This window comes from Aegilops tauschii, chromosome 6 (assembly GCF_002575655.3).
Source record: "Aegilops tauschii subsp. strangulata cultivar AL8/78 chromosome 6, Aet v6.0, whole genome shotgun sequence".
Taxonomy (NCBI): Eukaryota; Viridiplantae; Streptophyta; class Magnoliopsida; order Poales; family Poaceae; genus Aegilops; species Aegilops tauschii.
Window position 1 is genome coordinate 20,135,857 of NC_053040.3, and position 15,704 is coordinate 20,151,560.

The following is a 15,704-nucleotide window of genomic DNA, read 5'->3' on the forward strand; positions in this document are numbered from 1 at the left end:
TTGCGTACTTATAAGCTCCAAGTCAACATTGGTGTCCCCTACAGCCCAAACAAGAAGATTGGCAAGAAAGTTGCGACAGATATCGCTGACCACACGCCCCGCCCTACTAATAAGCCTGATGATTCTGCAGCAGACGAGGCAGAAATGTTTGTTGATCTTTCACCCATGGATTCTGCCCCGCAAGTTGTTCATGGTCCGGCTAGTAGGCAGGAGAGACACCCAATGGCCTTCACCCCACCGAGCTTTAGCCTTGGCATCAGTCAAGATCAACCAGTGGTGCACGATCCTACGCCAGTTGCCTTTGCTTTCCCGGCAGGCATGGCCCCAATGATGGCGCAGCCAATGGCTGAGGGCAGGAATGATGTGAAGTTTGCAGAGCCGATTGTGCAAGGTACACTTTTTATGAGTTTATCATTTTGTTGTACACATTTTTCTAGTCTGAATTTTGTGCCAAGCTTTTTTTTGGTTTCTCACTGCTGATGGCAAATGTTATCTGATGACATGGCAACTGGATTTTTGCTGCACAATGTCACCTACATTTTTTGTTGCCATGTTGCATTTTTCATTCGGCAAGCACATGGCAACTAGAGTGGATACAACATGGCAACTGCAGTTCAACCCACATGGCAACTTCAGTAGTTGTCACATGGCAACTACAGTTCATTACACCTGGCAACTGCAGTTGCCTCCACATGGCAACTCCCTAATTTTGCACCTACATTTTCACATTCTACACCCTTTCTTTACAGAATTAACTTGTTTTATTTCCCAGGTATCCTAACCCAATTTTGTGATCATTGCAGCCACTCCCGAGGAGATTACGCCGTCACTTGATGAAGCTTACCGCAGGATTGAGGAGGCAGCATTGCAAAGGAGGTCCTCACGAGGTCAGGGGCAATCAAGTTCTAACATGCCTACTGAGTCGGTGTCCGAGGATACCATTAGAAGTGCCACCCCTGGTTCTGTGAGGCAGCATATGGTAGTTCACGCACCACCCGCGGATGACTATGAGCCAGAAGTCAAGGCCACAAAGGATCAGAACCAGCTGTAAGATATTTTCAAGCGCTTTGGGAATGCGAGGTCCAACAGCAAGCATATGAAGGAGCTAAAAGCGTAATGAACACACCACATAACCTCTCAATTGATTTCCTCTTTTTACTTTTCTTCCTTCTTGATATTTTTGATATGCTCTGTTTACGTTTTATTTCTTTTTTTACTTATGAGACATGATTCTTTCATGTTATATCATTTTCATACAGCTCATGTTTGGACAGAACCAAGATCATACAATGCGATGTGACGTACATTGACATGGGTGATCGTCTGTGAGGCCATTCGGCAAAATGTCGAAGAATTTAGTTGCATGTGATATTGACTTCATCAACAGGCATATGGATATGTCTCCCGACAAAACAATCATGCAGTACAGCGTGACCTGCAAAATATGGGATGGTGACTTCCACCACAAAATCCTGAGGAAGCATTTTGCTGCGCATGGTGATTTCAAGCTCACAATGAAGAAATGTGTGAGCATTCCTTCCGTTTTGGCACATTTTCCTCCCTTGGTATGTTTTTGCCAGTTGATATGCTTCACATGTGGGCTACACCCTGTTCTGTGACAGTTGTTTCATGTGGCAACAGCTGCCATGTAAAATGAGTTTTATTTGCTTCTTAATGCAAGTTATGTGGCAACTCTAACTATAATACTGGGCAACTTAGTCCATACATGGATGGCAACTTCTTTTAATTACACAGTGCAACTACACATTTTCTATGATGGTGTACTTTTTTGGAAACCTGTTGCTTTTATGTCATTCATGTGCCTCTTAGTGCAACCGACGATATCCTGACACATCATTTTTCCAACTACATCATTTCCGCTTATGATGTGAACTCTGCTTTTTCTTTCCTTTTTTTACTTCTAGGTCCTGTTCCCCATGTTCCAGGAACTTGCACCACACGACCCACATGACAAGTGTGGTCACCACTACGCGATTTGCCTTGACCGCAAGAACCAACGATTTGAGGTGCTTGATTCAGTGCATTCAGAAGCTGATAAAGACGTTACTACGCATGCTGAATACTTCATCAACAACCTCAAAGAGGCATGGAACCGTCACTACGAAAACTCAAAGGTCTAGATCAGACATTTTCCAATCGAGTACGTTGCGACTACGAAGCAAGGAAACGGGTAATTACTATCTTTTTTCATGTGTCCTCTACACCAATGCTAACCCTCGTGCCACATCTTCATTGAAGTTTATGATTTCTTCTCTGTTTTCTTAAGTTCACCTGATTCTTTTGTTTTATAGGCACGACTATGGCTTTCACACGTTGGAATACCTTGCTATGTGGGAAGGTCGATGGGTCCCTGTCGTCACAGCTGCAATGGTCGTCGAGCTCCGCAAAATTTACACATGGAACTGGTTGATGAACGAAGATTTCAACACACGGTCCAACGCACGAGAGTTTATAGAGGAAACTGTCAAGAAAGCCACCAAGAAGTACAAGTGATCATGTGGTGCTCCACACCGAACGCCTACCTTACATTCTGTTGCCGAGGAATGTAAGGTATTAACTTGTTCTTTCAAAACTATGTCCGTGTAATATGCTATGACTGCATCTTCCTTTAGCCTAGTATATAGTGGTGGCGTGTGAGCGACAGTTGAAAAGTTTGTAATATATGTGTGGATGTGAACCTACTTAGGTGTGACAACAGATACGTTTATGTGTTTTCAGTATTATTATGCGTTTGTGGTTTGGTAGTACCAGTTTGGTGTTTTGAATGCGTCTATGATGTCTGAAAACATGCAAATGTAGTTGATCGGTCATGGTTAGTGAAAGTTATCGTTCTTTCTCGTTTGGCTTTTTGGGTTTTTTGCATTGCTAACTGTATCGGCTAGCATGGTAGTTTGTACGCAGCCGTAACCTTACGGTTTTTGCACATGATCGTTTCAACTTGTTTTCCATAGTTTGCACACAATACAATATATGTGGACTAAAATGTGTTGACTGAACACGGAAATATACGCGATGGCAGACTCGGTGTAAATAACATGGCATATTCAGTTGAACTAACATGGCAGACTCAGTAGAAAAGGCATGGCATATTCAGTAGAACAGGCATGGTAGATTGAGTTGAAACAACATGGCAGATTCAGTAGAAAATACACGGCAGATTCAGATGAAAAGACAAGGCAAATTCAGTACCACACACGTGGCAAATGCAGTCATTGATTCATGGCATTTCCTTTCAGATTCTGATGCCCCTCAAGAGTCATTCTCCCATTTTTACAAATTTAGAACATCTAGCTTGCAAAAAATGTCAGAAACAACCAAGTCACAGTGCTCCAATGTTGCTTACGGATTGCCCCTCCGTTTCTTTGTTTTCTTGTGCTTTGCTTGAATCTCCAATCCCGATTTGTATCTAATCTCTTTTGGACGCCCCTTTGTGATGGAACGGGGCGGGTTCCTGACCTGGGTTTGTGTGCTTGCTGTTCCAGATCCTACCTCCGAGTTTTCAGATGATGGCCCCGTGGACGAAGGCACACTTGAGGTGCGGGGGAACCTGTGCAAGGCTTCCTCTGCTTTCCTCTTCTTGATCTCATCAAGCTCTCTTTTCAGGGCCTTCCTATGTTTTTCTGCGACCCTCGCTGTCTCATCACTCTTGCACGCTTCATCAATTAGTTCAGCATAGTTCTTTGTCAACACAACGTGCCTCCCGACTTCCATGGTTGACTCTGGTCTCTCGTCATGCACAGCCAAAACTGCATTTGATGTTTGCGGCGCCAATGCGTCGTCAGCGTCCCAAGTCCATCGCCGCCGTATGAAATGGCGGGGCATTCGTGTCACCGCGTTCATGTCCATTACTTTTAGTATGTGACAACACACAATCCCGTCCCGTTCGAATTTGCAGCATTGGCAGTAGTATTCGCCTTCGCTTATCAAGGCCTTCACAAAGTAGTTCCTTCCTTTGTCTGGGACTTCAGGTTCTGAATCCGACATGCCCAAGAGAGAACACACCTTGAACGTATGTTCGTCCACCTGGTAAGCCGTGTACATGCTGGCACGCTTTATTTCTTCGTGGAATCTCCATGTTTTGTGTGGTTTTGTTAAACTCTTGTGTGATGTTTTATGTAGCACCTTATGTTGTTGTAGGCTGTAACGTAGGAAAGGCATCTAAAATGAATGATGGCTATGGCATCTGCATGATATTTTTTCACATGGCAAATGCAAAACATTTTTAATTGGCATGTGCATTCCATACCATCATGGCCAATGGATCATAACGGGATTTTTCCACTTCACACCCACACAATCGGGATTTGATGAAATAGCTACTTTTTTTCTTATTTGATTCGGATACTGTCAATCTACTGTCCATCTTTCTCTTTAGTTTTCTACAGTTCATTAAACATGGCAACTGCAGTTGAGTAAACATGGCAACTGCAGTTCATTAAACATGGCAACTGTTGTTGACTTTACATGGCAATTGTATAACATTTTTTATTGGCATTTGCATTCCATACCATCATGGCCAATGGAAGTACAGTTCATTAAACATGGCAACTGCAGTTGAGTAAACATGGCAAATGCAGTTCATTAAACATGGCAACTGTAGTTCATTAAACGTGGCAACTACATATCATGGTTACTCTATAATCAATGGCTACTTTCAAAATATCATCATTTTCAAATAAGCTTTTCAACTGCATTGCATTCTACATGGCACCTAGTACGTTCATGCTTGTGCAAAGAAGACAGTAACACAACTGACTTACTTGTCAAAAATCTTGTTCGTATATGTCTTGCTCATCTGCCTCTCCATTGGTAAATATTGTTAGCAATTTAGGCTGCTTGAGCGCGGTGTTTGCTTCTTGCTGTAGCTCAGATCCCAGTATTTTCTGTTGCAAAGTTGTGTACTGCTTGGCAAACTGTAGCAATGAGTTGCCAGGGCTCACGTACCGCTTCAAAACAGCATTGAACCCCTCAGAGCTTCCCGCAGTAGAACCAACAGAAAGACCTCCTCTATGCCTGCACGCATGCTAAAATCCTGGTTTGTTATTATGTTCACCGGAGCAAGTCCACCCATGCACTCCAAGAAGGTCTTGAACAGCCAAGTGTACCCATCCGTGTCTTTGTTCCGAACGAGCCTGCATTCGAACTGCACTGACTGATTGTGGTTATTTATTCCTACGAATGGAGCGCATGGCATCTTGTACATATTAGTGAGATATGTCGCGTTGAATGAAATGCAGTCTCGGAAATGTTTGTAGGCTCTTCTTGCAGCACCATTCACCCAATACATGTTCCTGACACGGTCCTCATCGTCCAATCTTATCATGTAGAAGAAATCTGGATCTTCTTTCGCCTTCTCATCGAAGTAGGCTATCGTGGCTTCTATGTCAGCCAACCTGCTTTCTCTACGGTACTTTGCCTTTAGGTTTGTGACGTCTGCTGGTATGTAGGGCATGCTACCCAAAGTCCCATTTTTGCTGTGGATGAGGGATAGTATCTGGACAATTCTTGATGGACCGACGTTACAATCATGTAGCAGCGCTATGAATTTCTTCTCGAGGGGGGTGAATCCTCTGTGGGCGGTCAGAAATTTTACCAGGTCAAACTTCTTTATGAGTTCATGGTTGTGCTCGTCAAAATATTCAGTGACCACCCATCGTGCTCCATCTACGTTCGGCTTACACCGGATAGGGCATTCCGTCTTGAGAATGATACCTCTCTTTCGTTCCGGAACGACAGGCGCAACACCTATACCTTTCTTGTTCCTTTGTGCCTTGTAGCACCTCATCTCACCTCTGTTGTACTCTTAGTTTTTTTAATTTTTCTATGGTATTCGGTGTTGACCGCAAACCCATGGAACTTTGCATATGTCTGGTAGGATTCCTTTGCATCTTCAAACAAAACAAATCTCTGCCCAACATACGATGGCTTAGGTACCATGATTTCTGATTGTCCATCTTCTGCATCGTCTTGTGCTTTGTCATCAGTTTCATCATTCACTTCAGTATCGGCGGCTGTTTCATCTGCTTGAGTGTTGCTTGTGCTGGTGTGCAAAGGTGTGCTTGTCGGCATTGCTGGAACGATTGCCATTTCCGACACTGACTCAGCATTGTTTGTGGCATGATTGTTGGCTGGCTGGTGGAACGGTTCTTCCGTGCGCTCAGAGCTTCCCGCAGTAGATGTCCCCGCACCGCTGTTCATTGTAGTTGAAGATCCTGCAATAAAAAAACAAGGACGAGCCTAAGCACTTTGCTTGAATGGCATGTTTATCGTAACCAAATACATCAACTTCATGTGATTTGGCATGACATCACTCACACAGCAAGCCATGAATCTACATATGGCCATGCATGGCAACTGTAGTTCTCCAGTCATGGCAGCTACCGTCCAACACACATGGCAACTACTGTTGCCAAGACATGGCAATCAGCCTCTTTTAACATCAAAACTTGGATTCTATATCCAGGGAAGCTACAGTCCAACAAACATGGCAACTAATGCTGCAAATACATGGCAACCAGTATCTTCAAGCATCAAAACTTGGATTCTATAGCCATGGCAGCTACGGTCCAACATACATTGCAAATACTGTTGCCAAGACATGGCAACCAGCATCTTTTAGCATCAAAACTTCGATTCTAGGTACGAGCTCACTAGGACAAATGCGATGAATCATGAATGTTGCACACAATCATATAGCAATTGGCAAATCCTGAAGACAATAGATGACTTTTTGCCCGCTACCACTTGGTAGCATTTTTGTTTGTTTTTTCCACCACCACCGTGACAAATCTACTTTTCCTCCCAAGCTTTTTTCACAAAAGCAAATGCACTACTGTTTTTCTGGTTCACATTTTTTTACCTTGTTGTGCCGCATGTGCTGATTGTATCTGGTTTGTCATTCCAATTTGATGTGCTCTATCTGCAATAGTGTTGTCCTGCAACTGTGAAGCTTGCCATGAGACATTTGCCGATGTGGTTCCACCGTAACAACCTGTGATCATGTTAGAAGTTGGTCAATGCATGGCAACTGTAGTTTGTTCAACATGGTTCATGTACCGGTGCATCCATGCCACACATTGTTTGTTCACACATGTCGTCCATAGTTGTTTTAGACATTTGCAATCACATTTTATGACACATGGCAACTCCAGTTGTCCAGGCATGGCAACTGCAGCTGTCAGCTATGTTCCTTCTCCTAATTCACTTTCCACAACTTCACTTCATGGACTCACCTGTGTATGACGTCGATGGTAGCTACATGGTTGCCGCTTGATGCCACGTGCTGCATGAAGGTCCTACATTTTTTTTGGTATAACTGGTGAGTCTTTTGCCATCTTTTGCAAGTTTAACTTTCATGTCCACACCACTATGTTTCTTTTTCGTATGCATTATCTTGATTTGCCACATTAGCTACTTGAAGTTGGTTACCCTTACATTTGTCAGCGTTAGCGCCCTGTGACTGAACTTGCCATGGTGCCCCCCTGAATGTGTTTTGTTCATAAGAACCTGCGAAAAATGACATTGTAGGACATAAGTAGAATGTAATCTTCATCGTCGCGAACATGGCAAATGTTCTTTTTTTGTTATCATGCATCGTACCGATGCCCGCGTACTGCTCTAGTAGTGGCAGCAACGGCCCTCCAAAAATGAGTTGACTGTAATCTGCTGCATCTCAAGTGGGCGTTTCCGGCCTTTGAGAAAACCAAGGATCAGTGCCGTCTTCGTGATTCATTCTTCCGCGTTTTGTTTCTGCCAATGTGTTTTCAGTCACTGCATGAACAAGAACGCATCAACAATCCGAAATGCATTCTTTGTTGTTTGCACGTAGGCAACCAACACATCATGGCAAGTAGGACATGCACATCCACTCTCTTTTCTGAAATCGGGTGCCAGCTATCATTTTGAAGCGAGGGCAACAACCACTAAAATAGGATGGCAAGCAACAAGATAACATGGTGGCAGTTAACGACAACGATAGGTGGCAACTAATGTTAGACACAAGTGGCAATTATTTTCCTACCTCCCTATGCCAAATTTCTCCTTTCTCTCCCTATTTTTACTGATTCCTACGCATCCTTCATTACCAACTACTCGCACCAAGCCAACCGAGAATCTTAGCTCAACTCTAGCATAGTACATGGCAGATCTGGCGTATGTTGGTTGGCAAATGCGAATACACACAAATCCGTGGGGTGTTTTGCCCCGATAGCGTGGATCCAGTCGCCATCTTCGTTGGCAAATTTGCAATTTCAAATTTCTGGCCAGAAGAAGGACGAGAAACAGAAGCAGATCGGAGATTCACCTGTTTTTAGCTGGTCGTCTTGGGAGGGCGGGGTTGGGGGGTGGTTAGCGGTGGGAAGGTGCTATGGATCTGCTCTGGTTGCCATGGCAACCAGAGAAGGAAGGCGATGGAGGTAGGGGATCGAGAGGTAGGAGAAGACGGCGGCGGGTAGGACTGGGGATCGAAAGGAGGCCGGGATGACTGGCGAGCTGGGTCGTGCGGGCAGCGCGGTCGTTTGCCCGGACGTGTGGGTGATTTTGCCACACACCGAACGTGTGGCCTCTGCATACGCGCGCCCGGACGCGGTCGTGCGGCCTCTCATGTTTGTATATTAACTGCCATGTTCTAATATTTGTAGAAACTATGGAGCAAAGAGACTTGGAAAAAGAACAATTGTTGGGGGACATAATCCTCGGCGGAGGTGATGTCTTGTCGTTTCTCAACGACACTGATGGTCTGGAAGGAGAGGTTGAAGGCTCCGGAGATCGAACAATGGAGGAGGAAGGACATGATCATGATGGCTCCGGTGACCAAACAATGGAGGAGGAAGGACATGATCATGATGGCTCCGACTCCGGTTACCGAATGGAGGAGGGAGCTATTGCAATGTCCGGCAAGGTATATATATTAATTAAGCCTGTGCTGAATAGCTACTTGATGCGTTAATTGTTTTGGTATGTACATATATTAACTCTTCTTTCTTCTTTTATAGCCCTCCGGATCGAGCCAAACTTCGGTAACGAGACAAGGCCCGAAGAAAAGGTTGCGCCTGGATGAAAGGTTCACGATCAATGCAATCACGGACGATGGCTAGCCGACTGAACCCAGGAGGACCAAGGATGCATTTTCTGCTCAGCGCGGAGCTATTGTTAGGGACAGCATCCCGATCAGCATCCAACAATGGAATAGGCCTAAGAACAAAGACCCTCGAGTTTCTTATGTCACCGATAGACAGAAAGATGATCTTTGGATCTCGCTAAAGGCAAATTTCACCCTACCGCTAGAGCCATTGTTCAAGGCGTGTGCTCTTAAGAAGATGGCAGATCTATTCAAGAGGTGGAAGAATGAGTTGAAATCAATGTTTGTCGACAAAGGGAAGACTCCATAATTCACCGGTCGATTTGAGAAGATAAGAGATCACTGGCCCGCATTTGTGGCCTACAAGACATCATACAAGAGTAAGAAGATGTCAGAGACAAACAAGAACAATGCTGCAATGAAGAAGGTTCACCATCGCACGGGGTCAGGTGGCTACCTCAAAGCCCGGCCGTTGTGGGAAAAAGCTGAGAGTGACCTGCTTGCTAAAGGGGTCGAACCAGAGACATTGAACCGGCCAGACCGTTCAAGGACTTGGTTCTTCGGGGTCGGGGGAACCTTGGACCCTGAAACAGGGAAGTGCGTTTGGACAGATGAGCAACTTGCAATACCCGTCAAGAAGCTTCCGAAGTGTATCGCTGCAGCGCAGCAAGGGACGTTCGTTCCCGACAGAGAGAATGACGAGCTGACCGAGGCCTTCGGGAATCCTGAGCACCCTGGACGAACACGAGGCATGCCAGGCTCCGTTGCCTGGAAGGTTGGGTTTCCCGGCGCAGGCGGTTACAAAACACGGTAGAGGAAGAGGAAACTAGAGCTAAGCAAAATGCAGAAGCTGAATGCGAGAGTACAAAAGCTAGAGGAACAAGTTTAGAGCCAACGAGCTACCGGAGCTACCCCAGAAGCTACCCCGCCTTCTCAGCGGAGAAGTAGCGTGGCTTCCACCGAGCTCGTTCAGCAGACTAACTTCACGACTCCTAGCTACCCCGCGCGTGGATGCTATCGCGGAGGCTCAACATTGCCAGCTTGTGATGCAATGACAGAACCTCAAAGTCAAGGCGGCTGTCGGCTCTGTTGCACCTCCTCAACCCGACGGAACTTTTCACTGCCGTCCGATTCTACATGGGCTATGCTGTTGTGATGGTGGATGAAGTAATGGAGGGATTTCAGGAGCTCGAGCTTGACCACCCTACAGGTGAAGGGGAGACTCAGTTGGGTCTTGCTCTGAAGACTCCCTGTCTACGGCCGAAGGAGCACATCAAGCTTCTGAACTGGATGCCTCCGCCTCCTCCTCGTCCTCTGACGAGTCAGGGCACTCCGCCTCCTCCTCCTCCGGCGAGTGATGGGCACTCCGCCTCCTTCTCCAGCTGTTCTGGCGCATGAGGCCGGCACTCCGCCTCCTCCTTAGCCTCCTCCGGAGTGTCTGAGCAGTCCGCCTCCTCCTCCACCTCGTCAGCAACTGCGGAAGACAGACGCCACCGCTCCGGCTACTCCGGCGCGTCGGAGCACTCCCCCTCCTTCTCCGCCTCGTAAGCAATGACGGAGAGAGACGCCGCCGCTCCAGTGGCTAGTAGTACAGCCAGAGGTAGGAGGCAATACAGATACGGTCCATCTCTCAAGACTCCTGAAAAGTTACCATACGAGAGGAAAACGTGGAGATCTGTAAAGCCCAAGTGAGGGACTTTTTTGCAATGAAAACTCCACCTCCGAAGGAGAAGCCAAATCCGGTAAAAGTGAAGCGCACTATCGATACCCTGAAGCGACCACCACCACCTCCGCCAGATTTCAACTATGTCCGCTGTCTTAAAAAGACACTTCGAGATGCGCGGGACTCGGGAACTACTTCAAGTGATAGAAGGTTAGCAGAACGAAGAAGTGGGAAAAAATTCCCCAGCTCGGCGAACAGGCGAACCAATTGTGCCCCCACCTCAAGGTGTCTAGCGATATCATCGCAAATCTGCCGCGGATGGTGCCCGGAACCAATCCTGCTGATTACCCAAGCGATGATGTACAATTTGATACAATGGAGGTGGACAAATTCAGGTACCCGTAGGGGAAGCCTCTTGTCAAAGATGGAAGTCCTGCTCTAACAACGATGATGCGAAGATTCCATCAATGGTACATGGAAACCTGCAGCAAGTCTGGAAAGGATGCTTTGTCGATGAGAATTAAAGACAAGCACGACTTCGTTGGACAAGATCTGATTACTTTTGATTTTGACGAGTTTTTCCAGTTCTACAATCAAAAGGCCCTCGACAAATCACTCGTGGCTTGCTACTGTCTATAAGTATTACTTTTGTAATTAAGTCTCTATATATAGCTCAGCTCTTTCATTGCATATATATATATATATATATATATATATATATATATATATATATATATATAATTATCGTCACTATATTATGCAGATTGAAGATCCTCGAATGCTGAAAAGCACGAATCTATGACATTGGGTTCATTAACCCAAATCTCATACATGAATGGACGGTTCAAAAGAATGTCATAGAAACCGAGGACAACTTGCTACAATTGTTGCTCAAAAATCAAAGCAAAGATAAAATACTCTTTCCTTACAACTTCAAGTGAGTGTTACTGTCTTGTGCATATTCGGATTCCCTTAGTACTCGAGGTTATAGTAATGTAACTGATGAGTTATGCATGCGTGCACAACTTCCACTTTATTCTCCAAGAGATTAAGCTTGAGCAGGGAGTAGTAACCGTCTTAGACTCGAGGCGAAAAGATCCCGAGGGCTATGTGGACATGACTCAAATGCTCCAGAAGTAAGTTCAATCGATCATTATCGTACCATATCGGCAACTTTGTTCATTTCCTGATATCAAGTAATTATTTTCTTTGTCTGGCAGGGTTTGGAAAGAGTTCACCGCCGTTTCTCCGGGATTGCTGACCGAGCAACGATTTAAACATCCGAAAGTAAGTACTACTACCTAGTTCCGCGCATCTCCCATTGATTCTAGCTAGTTTCATCAATACCAAGCATGCTTGCTTATCAGTTTGATTGGCCTCTATTTCTCGTAAAGTTCTTATGGCAGGAAGCCGTGAATGATTTCTGTGGATAATACGTTTGCGAGTTCATCTACAACGGGACAGATTCTAATATGCGGGGCTACTCTCAAAAACAATATGAAGTGTGTAAGCAAAAATATTCACAATTTTATTTTATTACCATCATTTGTGCTGAGTTCCATTCATATACATAGATTCACCCCCTTCTTCAAATTAGGTTTGGCAGATGCAGGATGAACTCCTACCACATGATCGCATAAACGCAGTTCAAGAGGAATTGGCGGGATTCTTTCTTGACCACGTCATCAATCCAGCCGGAGAACACCGTGTGGAACTTGACTTCAGATGTTAGGGATTGTAGGAGACCTTATATTGTATATATGTAGCTAGTAGCATCAGAGAGATATATGAAAACTTGTTGTTCGACCAATCTCTCGGAGAAGGAGAGGTCGATCACTTCTCTCTGTATATATTCATGACGATCTTGTGTACTTAATGGTTTCCTTCATTTGCTTACTACACTAGTAGAAAACAGGGCTTTCGTTCAGGCCTGGCCAGCCCATTAGTCCCGGTTCCGCACGAACCGGGACCCATGGGGTGCATTAGTCCCGGTTCGTGAGCCCAGGGGGCCGGCCGGGCCACGTGGGCCACTGGTCCCGGTTTGTCTGGACCTTTTGGTCCCGGTTCAACGCACGAACCGGGACCAATGCGCCTCGCCCCTGGCCCATGACCATTAGTCCCGGTTTGTGCCACAAACCGGGACTAAAGGGTTGGTCCAGTTGAATCCCACCTCGCCAACCGAAGGGCGCTCACTCCGGTTTATAAGCCCGTCCCTCTCTGCCTTGTTGAGCTCCTCTCAAAATGAAAATAGATGCCCTTATACAGGGAATTTGACCTAAATTCATAGTGAGTTTCTCTGAAATTCATAGAAATTTATTATGAATTTAGGTTGAATTTTCTCTATAGGCGCATCTATGCTCATTTTTTTATGTTGGGGTTGGCGATCTTTACAGACTTTTTGTTTGTTGAATATGCACCATTCAAAATCAGTCTCTGCTTTGAATGGTTCATTTTGAACACACAAAAAGTCAGGAGTTCAAATAAGTTCAAGAAAATGAAATCCCTTTGTAACAGATGAGTTTTCGTCCGAAACCCTGATAGTTCGAAAGAGATTGTCCATTTTGTTCACGAAGTGCATCCACCTTTTGCCGGGACCCTCTAAACTTTCTTGCACATGCTATGTGGATGAAATGATGACACCATGCCAACTTTCAACCTTTTCAGAGTTCATTTGAAATGCTTTTCAATTTTAGGGTCTTATAGCTCAAAATAATTAGTAAATGCATGAAAAATAACAAATAAAGTTAGAAAGGATTGGAAAATGATGATGTGGCTTTGAATGGTGCATTTTGAGCACACAAAAAGTCAGTAGTTCAAATAAGTTTTAAAAAATGAAATCCCTTTGTAACAGACGAGTTTCCGTATGAAATCCTGATACTTTGAAAGAGATTGTCCGTTTTGTACACGAAGTGCATCCAGTTTTTGCCGTAACCCTCTCAACTTTCTTGCACATGCTATGTGGATGAAATGATGATACCATGCCAACTTTCAACCTTTCAGAGTTCATTTGAAATGCTTTTCAATTTTAGGGTCTTATAGCTCAAAATAATTAGTAAATGCATGAAAAATGGTGTATGAAAAATAACGAATAAAATAAATAAGTAATTAGAAACAAAATAATATAAACTTTATTAAAATATATAACTAGAAACAAAATAAAATAAACTTTAATAAAATTTATGAAACTAAAATTAACAAAGTATTTTCTGTTCAAAACATTATAAGAAACCTCTAGTATTATTGAAACTAAAATCATATAAAATTGATGCAACTAACATTATCATAGTATTTTCTGTTCAAAATCATTAAAAGCAAAAAGAATTTTCATAAAGAACTTTTTTTGATAGAAACTTTAATAGCAAAAAGAGTTATCATAAAGTAAAATATATAATTAATTAGAAACAAAATAAAATAAATAAATACGTATTTTGTTGTAAGTAGAAACAAAATAAAATAAATAAAGGAAAAAGAAAACAAAATAACTGGGAAAAATAAAAAATGCCACCTACTGGGCCACCACAGCCTGAATACGACTAGAAACCCATCCATGGGCCAGGATTCAGGCCCGCAGAAGGCCCAGCAGGCCCACAGGCATAGAAGTGCAAGATTAGGCCCAGAGGCCTGCAGTTCAGAGGAGTTCAATGGAGATGGCGGGGCAGGGCTTATAAACAGGTCATGCCGCTCCTCGGCTAGCGAGGTGGGACTAAACATCCCACCGCACCACGGCTTCGGCAGGCGCAGGACATTGGTCCCGGTTGATGCCACGAACCGGGACCAATGCCCCCTTTGATCCAGGTTCGTGGCACTATCCGGTACCAATGCCCCCCCTTTAGTCCCGGTTGGTGCCACCAACCGGGACCAAAGCCCTCTACTTCCCGCCCTTTGGGCTGCTGAAAAGAGGCCTTTAGTCCCGGTTGGTGGTACCAACCGGGACCAAAGAGGGGCATTTGTCCCGGTCCGTGACAAGAACCGGGACTAAAGCTTCATGTATATAAGGCACACTTGTGAAAATTTTGGTTTGCATCTTGCAGTTCGCCCCCGACGACGCGCGCGGAGAGGACGCCACTAGGCTGCCGGACGCTGTCACCGTCGCCCCCGCCCCGGAGCCCACGCCGACGTCGTCGCCGTCCGCCGCCCCCACCGTCGCCGTCACCCCCGCCCCGGAGCCCACGCCGACGCCGTCCGCCGCCCACGCCGTCGCCCGTGCCCTGCTCCGCGCGCCCGCCCGGATCCTCTGCACGCCGACGCCGTCCGCCGCCCCCATCGTCGCGGTCGTCGACGCCGTCGCCGCCCCCGCCGTCGCCCTAGCCGGCCGGCCACGCTGTGAGCTGCCGCTGCCCCGAATCCTTTTTTTCATTTTTTTTGTATATGTATTTTTTCCATCTATATATACTAGTAAGTGTTTAATAAAATTAGTTAGATTAGTTGAATTAGATGTTTTTCCATGTATTTTAGATTACTTGAATTAGATGTTTTTTTTGTCAATTTATGTGTATATATATGTGCATATTTAGAAAAAAATTGTGTTGAACTAGTTAAATATAATAGAACTAGTTAAACAAGTTTATTTTTAGTAAGTGCTTAGTAGTTGAACTAGTTGATTTAATAAAACTACTTTATTTCACTATAGAAGTAGTTTATTTTAGTAAGTACTACTTTATTTTAGTTATAGTAAGTGCTTAATTAGTAGTTGAACTAGTTGATTTAATAAAAGTACTTTATTTTACTATATATAGAAGTAGTTTAATTTTAGTAAGAACTACTTTATTTTATTTTTTATAGCAAGTGCTTAGTAGTTGAACTAGTTGAACTACTTTATTTTAGCAAGAAAATTAATAGAACTAGTTTATTTTTTCAGTTCAAGCAATTAATCCCGCATCGACGTCGACGATGCCTATCCCGCATCCTCGTCGTCGACTCGGCGGAGGAGGCCGGCTTGAT